This window comes from Podarcis cretensis, assembly GCF_951804945.1.
Source record: "Podarcis cretensis genome assembly, chromosome: Z".
In the NCBI taxonomy this organism is placed as follows: domain Eukaryota; kingdom Metazoa; phylum Chordata; class Lepidosauria; order Squamata; family Lacertidae; genus Podarcis; species Podarcis cretensis.
In genome coordinates, this window is record NC_137184.1 from 17865921 (window position 1) to 17888855 (window position 22935).

The following is a 22935-nucleotide window of genomic DNA, read 5'->3' on the forward strand; positions in this document are numbered from 1 at the left end:
AGGCGGTTTCTGCAGCTGGGGCTTGTCAGTCTGAGAAGGTAGCCCTTCTTAGAGAAGGAAAACTCTGTTCCTAAACCTTTATTGCCTTGTGGGATATATTCGGGAAAAGAAAAGGCTTAAGGAGTAAACCTACACAAATCTGGAGTGGGTCCCTAAGGGGTTGGGTGGCGCCTTGTACGTCTCCTTTGGGACACTCCACCAGCCAAGTTGGTGCCAAATGCATTGCTCTAGTTTCCTTTGGACTACATCAGCAAGGCCAAGAGGGGTGTTGTCTGGGCACCCCAGGACCTCCATACACACTGCGCTGCTAACCCAGCAGTTTGATTTCACCCCCCAAAGGCACACTCCATTGTCTCTCAAGGCAGATAGATGCCCAACAACCATTAGAGGGGATCCCAGAGGTCATCCAGTTCAACCCCCTGCCATGCAGGAAACACAACAAGCCTGGGGGAGGGTGGGGAGAGGCTATACAAACCTTATTAGCTTGCTTCAAGCAATTCACACTGTTGGTGTAATGTGAACCATGGGTTAAATTACACAGTGTTTGGGTTCATGTCTTGAGGAGCACACCCCCCACATCTGGATGTGCTGAGATAAGGGTGCCAGGTGCACTGGGTTACCATAGCAACACCAGCCAGGTCAACTGTGTTCCTTTCTGAGCCATTCACCCTCCCATTGGTCCAGGCCATATGCCTATGTGTAGAGACGGGTATCATAGTCTCCAGCTTTCATTATGTCTAGTCCTGCTGCATGTTCGTGTCCTGCCCTGTTTTGCTGGCAGGGTCTGACTCTGAATCTGTGAGAGTCAGGGGAAGAGACTGTGGGTTTTCCATGGCAGCATTAGCTAGCATGTTGATAGTGTTGATGGATCTCTCTGTACATATGTATCTTTACCTCAAAGGCCATAAGGACTGCACATAGTAGATAACAGTGTATAGCTTTGTCTTGCATCTGGAGACAATAAACACTTGGTTACTTTGAACTGTGTGGGAGAGGAGTTTTCCTCTTAACTGGGGGCTCTGGAAGAGGATGTTCTGCTGGGAGCAAGAAATCTCTGAAGACTCTGCTGGGGCTCCACATGCTCTGCAGATAACATCACACTGGTTGGGGTGTGGTGAATGACCAACTGACTTCCACAAGTCCCAACACACACAACCTAAGAGATAGCTGATGAACAGCACTGGCTTTGCAGAGCCTTCGTGCCTCACTTTCAATGCTGCCCCCAAACTGTGGGAGCTTTTCAAACAGCCAAAGCATACCATCCGTTCCCTGTGGCCCCTCTGGTGTGCAAGTTAACTGAATTTGGTAGCAGCATATTACTTTTCAGAAAAGCAGAGGTTTGTTCCACTGGGAGAGCTGACAGATCTTTAATTACCAGCAGTCATTACTGCATTATCATAATGAGAGTACACACAGAATTCCCTTTCAGCCTGCCAGCTGTTCTCTTGACTTGGAAACATTTCAGCCCTCTGGCATCTGCTGCTTGACTTCAAATCATTCTTTCTAGGTGGCCTGAAAAACCACAGTCAGTTGTATGAAACTAAGTGCATGGCACTGGACAATCAGCAACGATTGTGGCAAGACTGTGTAACTGCCTGTCACCAGGCTCTCCAGTCATGCCATGCACCTGATGTCAACCAAGGATCAAGATAAATTTGTGAGGTTTGGGAGAGTCACAATTTGCAAGCAGGATCCTGAAATTTCTACCTGGCTCACCTTTCAGATTTGTATTTTATTTGTATCTAGTCATCATAGAGTTGGGAGGGACCTTGAGGGTCATCTAGTCCAACCCTCTGCAATGCAGGAATCCTGCCCACAGCCATCCCTGGGTGGGCTTGAACAACCAGCCTTCTGGTTAACAGTCAGGTGCCCTGACCTATTAAGAGAAGTCAACTCAGACCCAGATCAACTGCAGCATGAACGGATTTTGTTTGATTTATTCCATTTATATCCCACCTTCCCCCCCCCAAAGGAGTTCAAAGTGGTGTGCATGGTTCTCTCCCTCCGCATTTAATCCCCACAACAACCCTGTGAGGTAGGTCAGGCTGAGAGGCAGGGCAAGTGGGGATTCGAACCCTGGTCCCCTAGGTGCTAGTCCACCACTCTAAACAGTATACCACCCTGGCTCAATGTTAAGTTTGACAGATCACAAGATGCCCCTTTAAAAAGGAAAGACTCATTTAACAATTATTGAAATGGAATAAAATGGAATGGAATAAAATGAATGTATACAATTCTGAACAAAATCTCTCAAAACCTAAAAGCATAAAACAAGATCTAGACACTCCCTAGGAAGATGTACCATCCCCTCCTAGGAATCCTCCCATCAGTTGCTGAAGATGAAAAATGTGCTGTCTTCACTGTTGGATATTTCTCATGTGTACCCAAATGAAAGATTCATAGTCTGACATCTTCTCATCTCTCCTTAAACTTTGTCCCAAATATTGTTTTCTCGGTGCATTATATACTAGACAACAATTGATGCTGTGGGTATCAGGGGTCAGTCTGGAAAATGCCCTGAGTCCCTTCCAGTTCTTGGGATCCTGTACCCAGTGAGGATTAGAATTTAATAGAGGATTGTATTGCTGAGATAGTAAGACAAGCTTCTTTGTAGGACCTTAGCCGGCCACTTGAGTATCCTCATCAGCACCCCCAAAGAATGGCCCAGGTCGCAAGATCCACAACTAAGTGATGGGGCCCTCCAGGTTAAGGGGTGGTGGGCCTTTCCTCCACCCCTTATCACTTAGCTCCTAGGAGAAATCAAGAGCCTGAGTGGAGTGTGAGAGTTGAGCTGGAAGCAGCCTGGAAGCTGGAGACACAAAGACCTGCTTGCTCTGTGCTGGAGCCAAAGCTGCAACTAATGAAGAAGCAAGATCTGTTCAGAGTGTTAATGTGATGGCCTGGAAATCGAATTCGGAGGCTGAACCTGAGGAATCCCAGCCTACACAGGATTCCTCGCCTCCAGAACCAACTGAGCCAGGGCTGGGGCATGAGCCTGAAGGGTCCTCACCTGTGCTGGATCCTCAGGTGAAGGCACCAGCTGAGTCTGCTCTGGCTCCTGAGGGGATGGAGGACCCATTGCCTGCAGGTGCTCCACCCTCAGCCCCATCAGAAGAAGCTGAGGTTGCCTCTGGGTCCGGTAACCCTCCAGCCTCTCCTGAGCTGCAGAGGCTCAGGGCAGAGAGGCGGAGGGAACTAAGTTCCCGCAGGAGGAGTGCTTGCCTCCAGGCCAGGAGAGGTGAGTCTCCTGTGGACTGGGGCCGTCCTATGCCTTGGGGCAGATAAAAGCCAGCCAGCCCCAGTCCCAAGTTGCAGGAGCAACATTGTTGGTAGCCAGTCCCAGCCTGATCCCTGACCTGCTTCCCTGCCGGAGCTCCTGACCTCACCCAACGCCCTGCCCTGCACCCAGCTTCAAATTCTACGGACTTCCTTCATTGCACCATCGACCTCAGACTGGACTCGGACCTCACCTCTCAGTTAGCCCCCAGGACCAGCACAGTTAATGCTCTGAACCCCTCCGGCTTATGCTCAGGTTGTATAGATGTGTAAATAAAACCATGTATCCTAATGATGCCACAGCCTCCCAAACCAACATTATGCACAAAATCTTCAACCCAGTTTAAACCACAAGCACTGTCACATTCTTGGCCTATTGACTAGGATCAGGAAAGCAGCTGATGTCTATCCACAGTTCAAAAGTGTCATCATTTTAAGAGATCAAAAGGCATGAGGACTAGAATTTTACTTCCTCTTTTTGAGAGGATAGGCCATAGCTCAGTGGGTAGGGAATCTGCTCTACATGCAGAAGGTCCCAGGTTGAAGCCTGAAAGGTTCAGGCACAGCTAGGAAAGTCTCCTCCAGGACTAAACCTTTTTAGGATTGCAAAGCATCACTGAGCTGTGATAGAAAGGATCCTTGTTGACCTTTTGCTGGCGTGCTCAGGTCCATGGGGTCACGAAGAGTCGGACACGACTAAACAACAACAACGTTTGGGAAGTCTATATTTAAGGAATTGACTTTTTATTATTTTTTATCTGTAACTTTAATAGATTTGTTTTGTATTGTTTTAACCTCATTAGTTTTTAAATAATTGTCTTTTCTATGATTGTAGCTTTTTTATATTTTATCTGTGTTTTGCATTTTTATTTCTAAGCCACCTTGAGTCCCAGTCTGGGGAAAATGAGGCTTGTAAATAAGAAAAAGAATAATAATGCACTAAGTTTAAATAAACTTCATGATGTGGAAGCCCCAGACTCAGACACAGACACAGACTCAGACTGATGTATTCATTTCGACGGGAGAGGCTGCTGGCTAGTGACTCTTCAGGAGAACACTGGGTTGGACTGACCAGTTGCTGACTCTCAATATTATGCAGTTTCCTGTGTTTCTATGGAACCTCAGACCCATCACCCTCCTTGGGTGACAAGGAGGAGCAGATCTTAAGTCATCTATAAATACAAATACCATCTCCAGCCTTGCCATGAACCAGCTTCACTAAGTCTCTCCCTTTTGCTTGAAATGGTCCTCAGCTCTCCCAGGGAGAGAGAGACAGATTCATCCTGGGCAAAGCAGGATTTGGATTCCAGGGCCATATGGTCCTCCTGCAGCAGGAGGAATTGAAAAGGAAATTGCTCTCTTTTCAGATAATCAGCTGAGGAGGGTGGGGGGAGAAATGACAAGAAGGCCATCTACTTAATGCACGCGTTCTCGAGACTGATTGACGTGTTGTAACAACATAAGCCTTCCACCGAGCGATAGAGAATCCCCTAGCTGCTAGAGTTAAAGACTGGATTGCTAGCTCTGCTCTGAATGACACACAGACGCGCACACACAGAGGATTAGATTCCTTCAGCTGGAGACAGAATCAATAAGGTGATTATGACCTTGTTTTTCTTGCTACGGTTGGGAGATATCCATGGAGCTGGGGCTTCCAAAGACGGAAGGGGGAAGCAGCCGCTAGGCAAATTGCAGGTCTGAGGCTGCATAAGCCTATTTTTTTAGCATGCTGTAGCAGATGGTAGATAGAATAATAGAATAGTAGCGTTGTAAGGGGCCCCCGGGGGTCAACTAGTCCAATGCAATGCAGGAATCATGGTCCTCCTGGCAGGGCAGCCCTCCAACCTCTGCTTGAAAACATCCAATGAAGGGGAGTCCACCTCCTGGCCAGCGAGTCTGTTCCACTGTTGAATGGTTCCTACTATCAGAAAGATATTCCTAAGATTTAGTTGGAATCTCCTTTCTTGCAATTTGACGCCATTGGTTCAAAACCTGCCTTCTAGAGCAGCAGAAGGAAAGCTTGCTCCATCTTCCACATGTCAGCCCTTTAGATAGTGGAGCCCTTCCAATATTCTGGAAGGAAGACAGTTAAATTTGGCCCTGCAGAAGCCACAGCAATACTTAGGGAAAGTCAGATTATGGCATAGGACCATATGAAGGGTTCTTATACTGAGTCAGATCCTTGGTCCATCTAGCTCAGTATATTGGCAGACTTGTAAAAAAGCTAAGAAATATTGGATACAAATATATACATGAGGTCCAGCTCCAAGGGCCTTCTGGCGGTTCCCTCACTGCAAGAACTGAAATTACAGGGAACCAGGTAGAGGGCCTTCTCAGTGGTGGCACCCACCCTGTGGAACACCCACATGTCAGATGTCAAAGAAATAAACAATTACATGATTTTCCAAAGGCATCTGAAGACAGCCCTGTATTGGGAAGTTTTTAATGTTTGAGGTCTCACTGTGTTTCTACATTATGTTGGAACCTGCCCAGAATGGCTGGGGCAACCCAGTCACATGGTGGGGTATACGTATTATTATTATTATTATTATTATTATTATTATTATTATCATCTTCTTCTTCATCATCATCATCATCATCACCATTACTACCACTACTACTACATTGATGCAGAATATTTTAAAGTGTAACATTAAAATGAAGCTTGCTAGGAATAATGAATATAAAATTGAACAATATTTCAATACATGATCACAGTGGTGAAACTTTTATATGTACGAAAATGGAAATATTCATCATGCCTACGATGGAGGAACAGTTATTGAAATCATAGGATTTAGCTGAGATTATGTGCTTAATCACAGAAAAATAATTGTCAATATTTACTAAAGATTGGAAACTTGTGCAAAATTTTTGCATGAAAAAGAAAACAAGCTTAAATCTGGGTTTTAGGATCAAAATATTGTCTTATAGAAAGAGGAATTGTTGGGTGTTATCTTGGAGTGGATGTTCTGAATAATTTTTTTGTATGTAGATGACAGATGAAGAAATGTAAGGTCTCCTCCTCTCCCCCCTCCTTTTCTTTTTCTTTTTTCTCTTTCTTTCTTTCTTTTTTTTTCCTTCTCCTTCTTTTGGTTTGTGTTTTTATTTAGATTAATTAATCTTTGGTGAAAAGCTATTGAATATTCGCTAAGAACCATTGTAGATCTTCTTTTTGATTTTTAATCATAATAACGGGGTGAGCTCCAGTTGCTCACCTCCTGCTCCTGCCCACCTAGCAGTTCGAAAGCACGTCAAAGTGCAAGTAGATAAATAGGTACCGCTCCGGCGGGAAGGTAAACGGTGTTTCCGTGTGCTGCTCTGGTTCGCCAGAAGCGGCTTAGTCATGCTGGCCACATGACCCAGAAGCTGTACGCCGGCTCCCTCGGCCAATAAAGCAAGATGAGCGCCGCAACCCCAGAGTCGGTCACGACTGATGGTCAGGGGTCCCTTTACCCTTTACCTTAATAAAATTATTGGAAAATAAGAAAAGTATTGTCTACAATCACTGGCAGCAATGGCTGTCTGGGGTTTCAGGCAGGCTTTCCTCCCAACGCCTACTTGCTGACGCTGGGGATTGAACCTGGGACCTTCTCCTTGTAAGACTGATGCTGTAATGCTGAGCTGCTGCCTTTCCCCACAAGGACTGACAGGACCACACAGAGGCCTTTTCCTCCAGGGCACAGTGGTGTTGAGCTTCCGTGGACACCCTCTGTGGCAACTTCCCACCTAAAGGTAGGCTGGTCCCTGTTGCAGCATCAGGGAGAGCAGCACAGAGTGCCTGCAGAAAGTGACCCACTTTCCAAACCAGCTGGATGCTGATGGGGCAATCCAACAGCAGTCAAGATCTCCATGGCAACAGCCTTTAATTGCTTCCCAATGCAGATTTTTTTGGGATCATTGGTAAAGAGGTGTGGGGATTTTATATATTTATTTATCCAGATAAATATCCGTGTATTGCTTTTCGGGTTGGGGGGGGTGTATCAAAGTGGATCAGTGAAAAGTACGCACATAGCCTCACCACAGCCCAACCCACTTGGTGTGTGGGTGTGGGTGCAGAGAGTGAGGACGGAAGGGGAAAGCTGCAGACTCTGGTCCCAAAGCACCCACACCGTGCCTCTGTCCGACAGATGTGGAACCATTAGTCCAGACAGTCCACCTAGCTCAGTGTTAAACCCGCAGACTAGCAGCAGACCCCAAGGGTTTTTTCAAGACACTGGGGGGGTCTCTCCAGGACTACCTGGAGAGATGCCACTGGGGACTGAACCCAGGACCTTCTGCATGCCAAACAGGTGGAAATAAGGAACTTACTCCCATAGGAGGCAATGATGGTTGCCAATGGCTAAATTGTCCTTAAAAGAGGATTAGACAAATCCATGGAGGCTAATAAGGCTATCAGTGACTACTAGCAACAATGACTTGGCTCTGCTTCCACAGTCAGAGACAATAATGCTTCTGAATATTGTTCTATGCCACCCCAGTCGCCAAGTGGTGCAAGATTCCAGGGGCTTGGGTTTCCCAGGTCTGGGGTTTCTTTGGATATGAGACTCCTGGGAATTGCAGCTTGTTAAGAGAGCTGGATATTTTAGGGGTAAACGACAGCTCTCGGGATTCTTTGGGGGAAGCCGTGTGCTTGACTTATGTACAGTTCATACGCAGCCCAAGTGTATCAAATATCTGTCACAATTTTAATATGGCCACAAAAGTAAAACTGTGATTTACTAGGGGCACATGTCAGATAAAGGGCTTGTCTGGGAAAAGGAAAAGCTAGGTCAACAGTGCACAGAGTGAAGCAGAATGAGGCTCCCCTCCCCCCCTTGCAATGTGCTCCATTCCCTTGCCCCCTCCCCCTCCCCTTTGCTCCCTGGATGATAGATGCTACCGGGTGTTTGTATGAGCACCATAGAAACTGGATGGGTATGGTTTAATTACTAAATCCCCCAGGGGCATTCTTGGGAAGATAAATGGATGCAATATTTTTTATATATAAAAAACCCTATTGCAGCTCTCCCTGTATCTATATTTAGAAACCATTGCTCCCCCATTTATCCACATATGGCACACAGTCAGTAGTAGCACAGTTCAGAGAAGGTGAGCCAAGAGATGGCACAGGACTGCAGGTGCTTTTCTTCCCCAAAGCTTTTCTTTGCTGTGAACACACACAAAACGAAAACATAAAATGCCATTGTTAGCAAAGTCATTTAAAACAGCACAGAGTACAAAGAGAAAAGTCACTTTACTGAGCAAACAAGAAGAGCCTATAATTATTATATTTATTTGTATCCCACCTTTTTCTTGGCCAGGACTCACAGACAAAATACTAAAAACTAAAAACATATCTATAAGACCATCATTAAAAGTTAATTAAACAAAATTAAAACAACATAAAAACAAATATATTAAAATACAGATGAAAAAATAGCACAGCACTGTTGAAAGCCCTTTTCTTAAAATGTAGCCAGTTCACAATGGCCTGCCAGAGTGAAACAGTCTTCACTTGACAGCAGGAGAACCAGGAGTGAGCCAGTCTAACTTCTCCAGTCTTGCTTCTCCTGGGTCTGAGCTGTATGGGGCTTTATAGGTCATAACCAGAAATTTGAATTGTGCCCAGAAACAGACTGGTACACAGTGGATTAACAGTCTCATGCTCTGCTGACTGAGTTTACAAATGTGAAGCAGGTACCGTGTGGCACCTAGAACAGTTCTGCCAGCTGAAGTGGCATAGTGACCACAGGTAGGATGAGGCGATCTTACAGGTCAACTGGTCCCAATTTGTTAAGGGCTTTATATACTCATGGGAACACCTTGAACTTGGCCCAGTAGCAGATCAGAAACCTGTGCAGGTCTCTGAGCAGGTTTTATATGCTAACAAGGCCTCACTCCTATCAGCAACCATGCTGCAGCATTCCACACTAACTGTGGCTTCTGGATCAAGCACAAGGGAAAACCCACATGAAGCGCATTAAAGTAATCCATGATTAAAACCAGTTTGCAACAAATTACAGCCACAGGAACAGATCTGTGTTTTGGTCTACATGGTTTTGTTTTGTTTTTTGTTTTGAAAATGCAAATGGTGAAATCTGCCTTTCTATGCAGAATGATGCAAATTTCTCTCCATCTCCTACCTGATATGCATTTATTAGTTTTCTAAGTGTTGCAAAGCAGGTGAGGCGACTTTGCACTGAGATGGAGCGACCTGTAGACTTCCCAGTGGGCTTACAATTGAAAATTCCTTTAATCGGACATTTTGGCCAGAAACACACACACGTGCCTTGATTAGCGTGGGATTACCGCTTTGCAGCATGGATTAAAGTTCAAAATCCAGGAACGCCTCTGATGTTTGGAAGCCACAGCAGGAAAAGCTGGCCCATTCAGAGACTCCCCTGATGGAGCCCAAACACTGGGGATTACAAATCATTTCTGAAGGATAAAGCACTGGGTAAGGGGTTCAGAAGTAAGTCTGTAGATTAGCGGTAGAGCATCTGCTTTGCATGAAGAAAGTCCCACGTACAATTCCCAGCAACATCTCTAGGTAGGGCTGTGTTATATTCCCTGCCTGAAATCCTAGAGGGCTGCTGCCAATCAGTGTGCAAAATGCAACAGAGGTATGGCTCAATATAAAGCATCTGGACTGGTCCAGCAGGCCTCTCCTTATGGAGGTCTATTAAGAGCATAACACAAGAGCTTCCTGGATAAGACAAATGTCCCATCTAGTCCAGCATCCTGTTTTCACAGTAGCTCACCAGGTGCCCATTATGGGAAACCAGCAAACAGCCCTCACCCCTCTTGCAGTTTCCAGCAACTGGTATGCACAAGCATTCCTGCCTCTGACCATGGAGGTAGAGCATGGCCTGCAGCCATCGATAGCCTTCTCAATGAATCTGTCTAATCCTCTTTTTAAAGGCATATGGTTTAACTATGCACCGTGGTAGCAGAATCTCCATGCCCAGTCTACTTTGTAATGCCAAATAATGGACAATTGGAGAATACTTTTGCAAACAGGTTCTGCTTTGGGGCTTTGCATTGAGGCATCTGGCTGCCGCAGTAAGGACAGGTTGCTGCACTAGATAGGCCCCCTTTGGCCTAAACCAACTGACTCTTCTCATGTTCTTATGAGTGAATTTTTTTGTCATCCTAGGTAGGTATTGTCTACACTGAGTAGCAGCTGCTCTGCAGGGTTTTCAGACACTGAGCCTTTTCCAGTCATATCTAGAGGTGTCTGCTTGCAGTCCAGTGTAGCTATCATCTTGCTCCAAAAGACTCCTAGAGTAACTGCTGCATCATTTTAGCTCTTGCCTCTTCCTTACCCTGTTGAGTGAAAAGAGAAGAGGCAGGTTAGCAAGTAAGGATGCTTCATCTCTCTGCTCCTTTTCCTCTGAAAAGTGACTCTCCCGACTTGCTCTGTTGTATTTGCTTTCACATCTTAAGCCCTAGAAATAAGCAGCTCAGAGGTTTCCCTTGCATTCCTCAGCATTGGGGGGAAGGGATCTGTTTTGGCAGATCTTCCCAGTATAAAAATACAGGGTTGGGAGCATTGAGGACTAGGCACCATCTGCTCTGCAACAGAGGCACCCAACTGATTAACAGGTGCAAACACTACATTATACTTCATTGGGTCCCTATTAGCTCTCTATTGGATTTTCCAATGTATCCAATTAATGGGGTGCAAATCAGCACCCTAATAGTCCTAGTAGTCCTCAGTGAACACCCATTAGCTCTCAGTTTGATTTCCCAAGTTGGCAAACAAGGCACATTTGACACAAGCAGACAGTGCTGGATCTGTCAGATCGTTGACCTTTGCATCTGAAGCAGGTCACTCCGATAATGAACTTGCCCTAAGCTCCTGCAGCTCATATTCTCCAAGTGCCCAACTCCACAGATTTATGCCCACCCATCAGTGTTATTGCTTAATTGGAAAATAGATTAATTGTCTCTTTCAATGCAGCTTAATTGGATTTGCATTCACACCCTCAGGTCTTTCCCCCATGCAGAGTTCCCTTTCCTATGTATGCATAGAGGCGTAGGAGATAATGGGGCCATCAATCTGGAGAGGAAGATGGGTTGGAGGGGTGTGTGTGTGTGTGTGTGTGTGTAATCTCCCTTCAATATCATATTGATAATCAAGGACAGGATCAAACCCAGGTGTTAAATTAACTGCATCTCTGAGAAGAATAGTCCCTGAATGAATCTGAAACAAAAACCCATGCATATTCCAAACATGACTATGGTATTGTTCCATCTGTTAGGAGATCAAGTGGATTTGCCATGGGGCATCAAGAGGAAGAAAGTTGAAGGGGAACCCTGGTGTTATTGGATGGGATCCTGGAAATGTGGCTTGAAGCTGCTGCAGAGACTATTTTGGAACTGAGGTGGGCTCACAATCCAAGGGAAGGCAAAAGCTCTACATGGGAACCTCAAGAATCCCTGGTAGATAGCAATCCAAATGGTCTTTTTAATAATAATAAAAATTATTCTAGGAGTCCATTCCACTGTGGAATGGCTCTTACCTAGGGTTACCAGACGTCCCTGTTTCCTGGGGACAGTCCCCAGATTTGCAAATAAGTCCTCGGACAAATTCCATCCCCGGAATGTCCCTGGATTTCATCTAATGTCCCCGGGAAACGCAGCAGCGGCAGTCTCAGCAGCCTGGAGCAGTTGGCTATGGCTGGCTTCAGGAGCTGCTCGGAAGTACCCATATGATGGTGGTGCAGGGGCTCTAAGATACAGCTTCCGGGCTGCCTCCACCTTCCCTGACCCCAGTAACTAAGCTGTGAAGGGAGGCTTCATGCTGCCTATCGGAGCAGCCTCCCAACTCCTACTTGCGTGTAAGCAGGAGGGGGCAGATAGGCAACAGTAAGCCTCCTTTCCCAGCTGAGGGATCCCTGCCCCCTCCTGCTTGCACGCAAGTAGGAATGAGATTGGGGCTGCTCCGATGGGAAGGGAGGCATTGCACTGCCTGAGCCTCGCCGCTGCTGCTCTCGGCCCTCCTTCTCTGCCTTCCATGCCTGACCCACCGCACACCACTTCCCCACCACCACCACTGAAGAACCAACAACTCAGGGGCTGCCCAGGCTCATGGAGAAAGGAGATAGAGGCCTCGGAGGAAGGGGAAACATGGCGGTTGAGGTCAAGGCAGCGGCCACCCCTCGGCCACTGCCATTGCTGCAGCATCAACATCCTGATGTAACATGTATGTATCTATGTATTTAAAGTGTCCCCAGATTCATTGAAAAAAATCTGGTAACCTTACTCTTACCACCAGAAAGTTATTCCTAAGGTTTGGGCAGGATCTCCTGCTTTTGTCATTTGAAATGATTGTTTTGTGTCATTCCCTCTGGAGCAGCAGAAAGCAAGCCGGCTGCATCTTCCATGTGGGAGCACTTCAGATATTCAAAGATGGCTATCATGTCACCTCTCAAAAGTGAAGAACAGGAGAGAGATGGTTAACCACAGGAGACTCTTTCAGATTTCAACAACCTTATCAGTGACAACTTCATTTTTTCCCCGTAAAACAAAAAAACAAAAGAAGACAAAAACTCCAACCCATCTGTGAAAGGTGAGTCATCAGAGTGTCGGTGATGTTTTGAAAGGAAGAGCTAAATTTGGCTCAGGAACTCACGGGCTTCAACATGGATTTCTTTCTTAATTGGGACTAGGTGAAATCTAAGCCTCAATTAGAGGTGGAAATAACACCAACCAAGGCCCTGAAAACTTTAAACAGTTCTTCTGTCATTCCCCACCTGCCTTTTATACTGATTAGTCAATGGCTGATCTAATTAAATGTCAACAAATCTGCATATTACTAAGACCTCCTGATAGGGGGCCATTTTCTTGCACAGCAATGCAGAGGCTCATTTACAGCATAATAAACAAATGCTCAAATTCTCTCCTAAATGAGAAAACATATTTTTTCCTGTTTTCTTCCTTGTTGTTCTTTCGGACAGTCAGGCACTAAAATTAAAACAGGCCCAGTGGGCCAGTCACTGGATGGAAGCTTACAAAGTAGTCAGAGGTGAGATGGAAGTGTATAAAACCAGGGGTCAGCAAAGTTTATCTTGCCTGGGCCGGATCGGTCCCACTGAGATCCCTCTGTGGGCCGGATTGTGCACAGACGTGATTTTTGGAGCCATGGAAGCAAGTCCCCGCATCGTGCTGCACCAGTTTAGCGTAGCGCATGAGCGGGCAGCTCAGTTCGGGGGTGGCTCATGGGCAGGGCCAAGCGACCTCCACAGGCTGCTTCCAGCCCATGGGCCTTAGGTTGCTGACCCCTGGTATAAAACTATTGGTGAGATTCCTGCATTGCAGGGGGTTTGACAAATGACACTTCCAACTCTTTAATTTCATGATTATGGAGAAAGTGGACAGAGAGAAGTTTTTCTCCATGTCTCTGTGGGAAAGAATATTGCAGCCAAAATTAATTTTTAGGTTTTGCCAGATAAGCAAAGGGTTAAGACACATGGAGTTCCCACGCAACTCCTCCATGCAGCTGAAGAGAAAGTATGCTTGTTCTGACCTCTCACCGACTGTTTTTCTTTTTATCTCAAGTATGTGTTTTTTAACATAAGATTCTCCCTATCTTGCTTTCACTGCTGCTTTTTGCTGGAATCAAGTCTGAAAATTTATGTAAGTAAACAACTTTTTTTCCCTTATATTACATACGTCTGTGCAATTCATTGGTTTAGAGCAATAAAAAGGGGGTGATCCAGTCTCCTAAAGGGCCATTAAAATTATTAATAAGGTTAACCAACTTTGTCCCAGAGATTTCTACATTTTAAGCTGCAAAGGGACTTCAATTTTAAACTCTGCTAACTGAATGTTAAACTCACATGTGAGTAAGGGAAATAATAAATATGATCTATGTAGCTCAGAACTGTCTACACCGATGACCAAGAATATCAGGCAGTGGTACTTTCCCAGCCCTACCTAGGTATTGAACCTGAGACCTTCTGCATGCAAAGCAGGTGCTCCAACTCTGAGCCACAGCATGTCCCCAGAACAGATGGTTTCATCTGTATAGGTGGTTCATATTCCTTAAATTTGCATTCAGTCTTGATATAGTTCTAATTCACCACCCAACCATGTCTGAAAACTACCTCGTTACCTTTTTAAATAAAATTAAATTAAGTTAAACTTTTCTCATCAGCGGTAGCAGACACTACTGGGGAAATACCTGCTCTAGCTAGCTTTTTATATCTAACCCATTAAAAAGACTTATTTTTATAACACATCTAGTCCACTCACATTGGCCAACCAGGTGCACATTTTGGACAGGACTTAAGTGCAACAGCAAATTTCCTCACCTGCAATTTTCAGCAGCTGTTTTGCATCTGACAATAGAGGGTGGGGGGTAAGAGTCCTGCTGAATCGGGCCAATGTCCTGTCTAGACTAAAATCCTGTTCTGCTTACTCACAGTAGTGGCCATATGCCCATTTTGGGAAATCCGTAAGCAGTATCCAAACACATGAGCTTCTCCCTCCCTGCGGTTTCCTGCATTATTGTCTCCAACACTGGAAAGAGAATGGCTAGTACCGCAGAATCCAAACACCTTGTGGATGTGGCTAAACCAACAGCATGGTGCTCCTGACCCAGTTACATGCTATTGGAACAGGAAAGTGCTTTTTTCTGTTTGAAAGGGAAGGCAAGTGGATAACTGCACAGCCTGCTATGAGGCGCCCCCATGTGCCCTACACACACACATAATTAAGGAAAATTTTCAAATGGTTATATGTACTATGAGCGTCTGGAGAGTGAGAGCGTGTGGAGAGTGGGGGCACTAGCTTCAAAATCCTTTACCCTCTCTCGAAAAAAGTAGGGGAGAGTTAAACCACCAAGCTAATTGTTCATGTTTAAAAGGAAGATTTACAGCTGTAGCGACAGCTCAGTTTCTACATTCAATTATTTTAAATTATGCCCACAATTATGTTGCATTAATTTGCGCTGCATATGGTGGGTTGCGTTGGTTTGGGGAATTGATGCAATTTTGAGGCTAAATTGATGTTGCTGCTCCTTGATAGGATAGAGATTGATCGCTTAGAAATTTGGATCATGAAAATCATAATTAATTGGAGCAATATGGCAGTGCCATCTCTCCTGCAAGTCAATTGTCTCCACCCATTTGGAGATGACTTGTCTTGCACTAAGGTCACAGTGACACCCCGCTTCTAAGATTATACATTATTGATGCATTGTGTCACAGGAGCCTGCCAGTCAGTAATCACACAGTTCAAATATGGAGTTAACTCTTTATTAGCAAAAACACAGAGATGGCTGAGTGTCAGGCAGCCTAATGAGCAATTGTGCAGCTCATTCCCAGTGGTCTTCCCCCCTTAAAATCAGTTGCCAAGACTGAAGTCCGCCGCCTACTTTTTCCAAGCAACTGGAGACTACGCCTCCATACAACCAACATCTCCTCTGCCCTTTTCATACCTCTTCTCGGTGTCAGCTGTCACAAAATTATGTAATTTGCCTAATTAATTATGTTATTCATCCCCATTCATTTAGTATATGCAATGAAAGCACAATGCAGATGAGGGGACAATGTAATCGTTTATGTATTCTTTTGTGGACTTAAAGCAACAACAGTGATTTGTGCTAATGTCATGGAATGAATAAACGCCAGCAATTTCTAATGCCATTTCATCAGAATGCTTTAACAGCCCTATTTATTAAGAGGAGGAGGAGCAACTACATTTATAATCTAGCTTTTCTACTATAGATAAAGATTGTTATGTATTGAAGTTCTCACTCAAAAATGGGCAGGACGGCTTCATCCTCCCGCACCTCTTCGAACACCACGCCGCAGTCAAACTCGTCGCTTACTTTCTTGAAGTAATACCTGTAGTTCCCTTTCTTGGTGAGCAGCTCCTTGAAGTGGCCCAGGGTGACGACACGGCCTTTGACCAGCGTGCGGTAGGGGATGGGTTCTCCGCAGAAGTAGTAGGCCACCACAATGTTCTCGCAGGGCTGAGCGGAGCTGGCCCCTGGCCTCTTCTGCACCTTCGCCTCAGACTCGAGGGGGGCAGGGGGGGCACCGGCGGCACTGCCATCCTTCCACACCCGCTGCCCAGAATGGCTCTGCCTTCCCCCTGCCTGCCTGTGGGGCGGTCACCAGCCCCCTCAACATAACGCCGAAGCTTTGCGCATTAGGGGGCCATTCACTGAAGCCGCCCGTTTTGATATCATCAGGAACGGGGCAGTCCAGCCCCCCCCCAAAAAAAGTGCACATGCTTCCTCTGGGACGGGGAGGGTAGCAGCAGCCCCACAGGTGGGGAAGTTCCAAAGGGTGCTTGTTCACCCGTGGAACTAGCTGCCACTTGATACTTTGCACCTTGCTGCTCTATGGCTGGCAGCTGACCCCTCCATCTCAGCCCGCAGCCTTTCCACGCCTTGCTGCCCCCAGTGCCAGGAGAGGAAGGGGAACTCGTTTCCACGGACCTGCGGCAAAGCGGCCACGGGTTCTACTCCGGGAAGTGCGATGCCATCAAAACCGAGACTTCCACGGCCACTCCTAGGCGCCCCGACCTGGACCTGGGCTACGAGCCAGAGGGGAGCGCTTCACCCACCCCTCCCTACCTGAGATGGGCAGAGTCTCTGCACTCTCTGCTGGATGACCAAGATGGGATAAACCTCTTCCAGACCTTCCTGAAGCAGGAGGACTGTGCAGACTTGCTGGACTTCTGGTTTGCCTGCAGCGGCTTCCGGAAGCTGGAGCCGTGTGACTCCAACGAGGAGAAGAGGCTCAAGCTGGCCAAGGCCATTTACAAAAACTACATACACAATACTCCTGGTGGCCTGAGTGAGAACTTCAATACATAACAAAGATGGCACAAAATGGCTTCCCCATCCTCATTTTATCCTCACAACAATCTTATGACGCCACATTCACAAGAACAGATATCACAATAAATTTATGTTCCTACTTCTCTACCAAGTCTCTGTTTTTTTAATTAGCAAATGTAAAAATGAAAGAGGATGTCAGCACAACCACAGTAAGTTTAATGGTTGGGGTAAAAAAATCTCTTTTCTCAGGGTACATCGGGGTTGGCAAACTAAGGGCCGCAGGCCAGATCAGATCCAATAGCCTTCAGGATCCGGCCCGCGGACTGTCCGTGGACCGGCGTGGGGATTCTGTTCATTTGGGCTGCACCATTTCCCCCCTGCACCATTCTATTCCCCCCCCTCACACACACCACGGCAGCGCCTCCTCCCTCCCTCCTCGTGGCTTCTCCCTGCCCTGCCTAGAGGAGGAAGGGGGCTGGGCTGAGCTAGCTGAGCACCATTTTAAGCAGCCCCTGTCCAGAGCCAGCCCTTTCACACCGCTCATCTTCCCTCCGCTGCTGCCGCTGCAGCCCTGGTGCTGTTGTGGGCCAGAGAGCGGAGTGGATAAGCTTGCTCTTCCTACCCACGAGAAGTAGCAGCGGTGGCGGCGGCAGCGGCAGCCCCTGGGAAGGTAAGTGCAGCAGCTGGGGTTGGGGGTTGGGAGGAAGACTACTTGCCCCCCCCCTTGCTTCTTCTTCCAGCTCCCCCCCTCCCGGTGCTGCTTCTCCAGCCCACCACAAGGTTTGAGGGACAGTGGACCAGCCCGCTGCTAAGAAAAAAATGCTGACCCCTGGGGTACATCCTTCATTGTCCTTCCATTGATATTTAAAGACCTGCTCAGCCACCTCAACACAGCCAAGGCTCACCAAGCAATTGGTGATAGTCTTTTAGACTCCTACCTAGTTCACACCAACAATTGTGGCACAGCCACACAAATGATTGACCGTTTACAGAAAGCCTTTGGAATTATTGGCAAGCATTCCCATCAAGCTTGGAGGAAGGAACTGTTCATAGAATCATGAAATTGTAGAGTTGGAAGCAACCCTGAGTGTCATCTAGTCCAACCCTCTGTAATGCAGGAATCTCAACTAAATCTGCTAAGGTCGTATTGAATCCCAATTCTGTCTGGTATGGCATTAGCTAGTCCTTCCAGTTTGCTGTCATCTGCAAATTTTATGTGCATCCCCTCAATACCTTCATCTATTTTTTTTAATAAGATATTTATTGAAGTTTTCAAAAATAATACATTGTAAAACAAAAAGAAAAAACAACAACAAAAATACAAGAATACAAAAACAAATAAAAGAAACACATAAAATTTCCATTACTTATTTTCTCTTAACTTATTTTTCAGACCTCCTCATACCTCCCTTTCTTGTATTCCATTTCAAATTGTTAATTCCGCAAATTCTCCCCATTAGTTTTTACTTATTTCTAAACCTTAATTTTCATATCTCTTAAGCATTACAGCTGGAAACCACTTAATTTCTGTCCAACATCATTCTAACATTCATCAATTTTGCAATATTTCTGTAAATAGTCTTTAAATTTCTTCCAATCTTCTTCCGCTGACTCTTTTCCCTGGTCTCGGATTCTGCCGGTCATTTCTGCCAAATACCTTCATCTAAGTCATCTATAAAGACGCTGAACAACAAAAGGTCCACAACAGAGTCCTGCAATACCCCACCTGTCACTATTTTCCAGGCTGAGTAATCATTAGTACAGTGGTACCTCAGGTTACAAACACCTTGGGTTAGAAACACTTCAGGTTACAGACTCCGCTAACCCAGAAGTAGTACCTCGGGTTAAGAGCTTTGTCTCAGGATGTGAACAGAAATCGTGCGGCAGCAGCTGGAGGCCCCATTAGCTAAAATGGTACCTCAGGTTAAGAACGGTTTCAGGTTAAGAATGGACCTCTGGAATGAATTAAGTTCATAACCAGAGGTAGCACTGTAAGCACTCTTTGAGTTCAGTCAGTCAACCAGCTACAAATCAACATAACAGTTCCCTCATCCAGCCTACATTTCCCCAGCTTCTCCACAAGCATGTCAAAAACCTTACTGAAATCAAGATACACCTGCGCAAGCAGAGGATATGACTTCACAGAGTGCTCTCTAGGAATCTACAGGGAACTCCAAGTGTTGTAACCCTTTGCTCACCTAGCAAACATGATATTTTGACTGGAGCATCATTTCCCCACGAACCCCTTCTCAGGCAAAGGTATAACAATTTCACACACATTTTATTAAACCACCCAGAATCCCAGCTTGGCTTGAAGGTTCTGGAACCGGCCTCTTAGCAGAGGTTTGGTGAGAAGATCAGCAGTCATCTCTAAGTGTGGCATACTGGGTGTATGGGATGTTAGTTGCTTTGGCTAATTAATAAGGTTACGTTTGGTATGTCTATCATCCCTGCAGGATCCATAATTATAAAAATAACAGTAATCTTCTCCCACCATGTCATGGCTGGAAACTGCTGACTTGCAAATTGAGGTAAGGAAAACTCCATTAAGGATATTCTGAAAATGCATTTAGAGGCAACAAGGAGTCAAGTATTTTGCAACACCGTCAGTACTGCTGGGATAGATGTTAAGATAGAACAGAGAGGGACAGTTGCATTACACAAACACCATTCTTTCCTGAAATGAAGGAATTACTGCTAGCCAACTCCGATGGCTGTTGACACCCCTTGATTGTTCCAAATTATGCCAGCCAAGCTCTCATCCACATTGCCCAGGTAACTGATCCAGATGTAAACTGCCTTATATTACAGTTTCGACAGAAAGCACAAGAAGCAAAAGTTGTTACCTTTCTTGAAAAAGAGGAAACTCAAAGTATTGATAGGGGCAATGCTTCTGAATGCCAGTTTCTGGAAAGCCAGGAAGGGAAAGGGCTCTTGTGCTTGGGTCCTGCCTTTGGCCTTCCCATTGGCACATCTTCTAGACCTCTGTGAGACCAGGAGGCTGTACTAGATGGGCCCCCTTTGGCTTGATCCACTAGCACAGAGCTGGAGGAAGCAGTGCTTTTGAATTACCAGTTAATTGCAGGAGCAGAGAGTTGCTCTTCTGCTTGGTCCCAGCTTGGGGTCTTCCCTTTGAGATAACTAGTTGGCCACTATCAGAACAGAATGCAGCACTAGACACACCATTAGCTTGATCCTGCAGGGATCTTCTTAATGTAGGGCACCCTGTAAAGGTAGACTACTAGGGATGTCCTGTGTCTATGTAAAATCAGGGGCCAAAATAGCAGCTCTGTCATTTTGCACTAATGTGGCAGCTTCTAGATCAGGCCCAATGGAAGCCCAACAGAAAGTGCATTGCAGCAGTCCACCTGGAACTTGACACAGAAGCATTACCACATTTTCATTTGCTTTCCCCCATAGCATCCAGATCCTTTGGTTGCTAAACCTCTCCCCCCCACCACCCCACTCCAGTCTGTATACATATATTTGACCGTATTTTTAAAAATATGTAAGCCATTGTTTATTCTGCACTAATTTTAATCTTTCTCTTCACTTACAGCTGCCAGTTCCTCTGGTGTTGAGTTATATCTTACCCATGGGTAATAACTCCTCGCCTTTCTACGTTCTCAGCTATAAATCTCAAAGCACTTTAAAAGGGAGCATATTAAGAGCCGGAGAGAAGACAGCTTTCTACAGTTCATGAATATTAAAATTTGGAGGTTGGAACCCTTTGATGGATTTCCTGGCTGCTCTTTTGCTCCCTTCCACAATTTATGTAGCTTTACATTGCGTGGTTCGTTTCCTAAGAAAAAGTCATAGGAGCGTCACATGGAATCATAGAAATTGTCGTTGGAATGGAATCTGAGGGTCATGGAACCCAACTCACTGCTATGCAAGAATCTCAGTTAAGGCCCGCTTGAGAGATGGCCATCCAAACTTTGCTTTGAAACCTCCAATGGAGGAGAGAGTCCGCCACCTTTCAAAGGAAGGCAGCCCTTCAGCTGCTGAGCAGCTCTTACCATCAGAAACAGTGTGTCATACCAAATGTAAACAAACTGTGAAAAAAGACTCTATGAATTGAAAGTGGGAATGCTATATGTACTTCTTTGTTACACAAGAAAATCTTTAATAAAAACTGATTTTAAAAAATAATGGAAATTCTTCCTGGTGTTTAGTTGGAATCTCCTTTCTTGTCATTTAAAGCTATTGGTTTGGGTCCAGGAAGTCCAACTTATCAGTGACCTAAAACCAGAGCTTTCTGTTTCAGCTGGAGCTCACAAAAGTTCAGTTCCAGCACCTCTTGTGTGGGCGCCATTGCAGCTAAAAAACTATATTCCATTCTTAGTAGTGAGAAAAACAGGGGATTGCGCGACGTTTTTGGGTGCACTTCCTCTCACTGATTTGTCATGTCTGTAAGAACAAGGCAGCTCTGACTCTGTCCTTCTCCATATCATCAACCAGCAAAAGGCTCTAGGCTATGAAAACTGGCTCTTGAAACCCCCACCTCTGCTAATGAGGCTCTTCCACCCTCCTCTGATATTCGTTATTCCTTTTATTCCTTTCATTATGTCTAAATGTGGGCCGACAGTTACACAGCTCCTTTTTCACGCTGCATATCTCGTTCCCAATTTGCAGGATCTTCCAAATGCCTGACTTGAATTCATTTGTGCATAATCATTTTTTTTCCCTTTTGCATTTGCTTCTATTATAGCTCAGAAGTGACAATTGCTGCTTGTTCAAGGGGCTTATATTTGCACAGTTTGTTTCCATAGATACTTGCAGGTCTTTGGAGGTTGGTATATTGGTATATCCCCTTCATGGATCACTGCCTTGCCGTGGCGAAGGGGCTTGAAGAACTCAGAGAAGCTATGAACTATGCCGAGCAGGGCACCCAAGATGAACAGGTCATAGTGGAGAGTTTTGACCAAACGTGATCCACCTGGAGGAGGAACCGGCAAGCCACTCCAGTATCCCTGCCAAGAAAACTCCATGGACAAAGACAACAGGCATATAAAAGTTATGACGCTGGAAGATGAGCCCCTCAGGTCGGAAGGCGTCCAACATGCTACTGGGGAAGAGCGGAGGGCAAGTACAAGTAGATCCAGAGCTGATGAAGCGGCTGGGCCAAAGCCGAAAGGACGCTCAGTTGCGGATATGCCTGGAAGCGAAAGGAAAGTCCAATGCTGTAAAGAAAAATATTGCATAGGAACCTGGAATGTAAGAACCATGAACATGGGTAAGTTGGAGGTGGTCAAAAATGAGATGGCAAGAATAAATATTGACATCCTGGGCATCAGTGAACTAAAATGGACGGGAATGGGTGAATTCAGTTCGGATGACCATCATATCTACTACTGTGGGCAAGAAACCCGTAAAAGAAATGGAGTGGCCCTCATAGTCAACAAAAGAGTGGCAAAAGCTGTACTGGGATGCAATCTCAAAAATGATAGAATGATCTCGATACGAATCCAAGGCAGACCTTTTAACATCACAGTAATCCAAGTTTATGCACCAACTACTGGTGCTGAAGAAACTGAAATTGACCAATTCTATGAAGACTTACAACACCTTATAGAAGCGACACCAAAGAAGGATGTTCTTCTCATTATAGGGGATTGGAATGCTAAAGTAGGGAGTCAAGAGATAAAAGGAACAACTGGCAAGTTTGGCCTTGGAGATCAAAATGAAGCAGGGCAAAGGCTAATAGAGTTCTGTCAAGAGAACAAGCTGGTCATCACAAACACGCTTTTCCAACAACACAAGAGACGACTCTACACATGGGCATCACCAGATGGGCAGCATCGAAATCAGATTGATTATATTCTCTGCAGCCAAAGATGGAGAAGCTCTATACAGTCAGCAAAAACAAGACCTGGAGC

The 22935-nt window shown here is 45.6% G+C and overlaps 1 long non-coding RNA gene across 1 annotated transcript; it reads left to right on the forward strand.

The window, feature by feature from the left end:
* The first annotated feature begins 12470 nt into the window (after positions 1–12470).
* Positions 12471–21159, forward strand: LOC307207568. Its single transcript, XR_013834728.1, has 3 exons — positions 12471–13899; positions 19513–19587; positions 20616–21159. It is a non-coding gene; the product is annotated as an uncharacterized lncRNA (long non-coding RNA).
* Positions 21160–22935: the final 1776 nt, after the last annotated feature.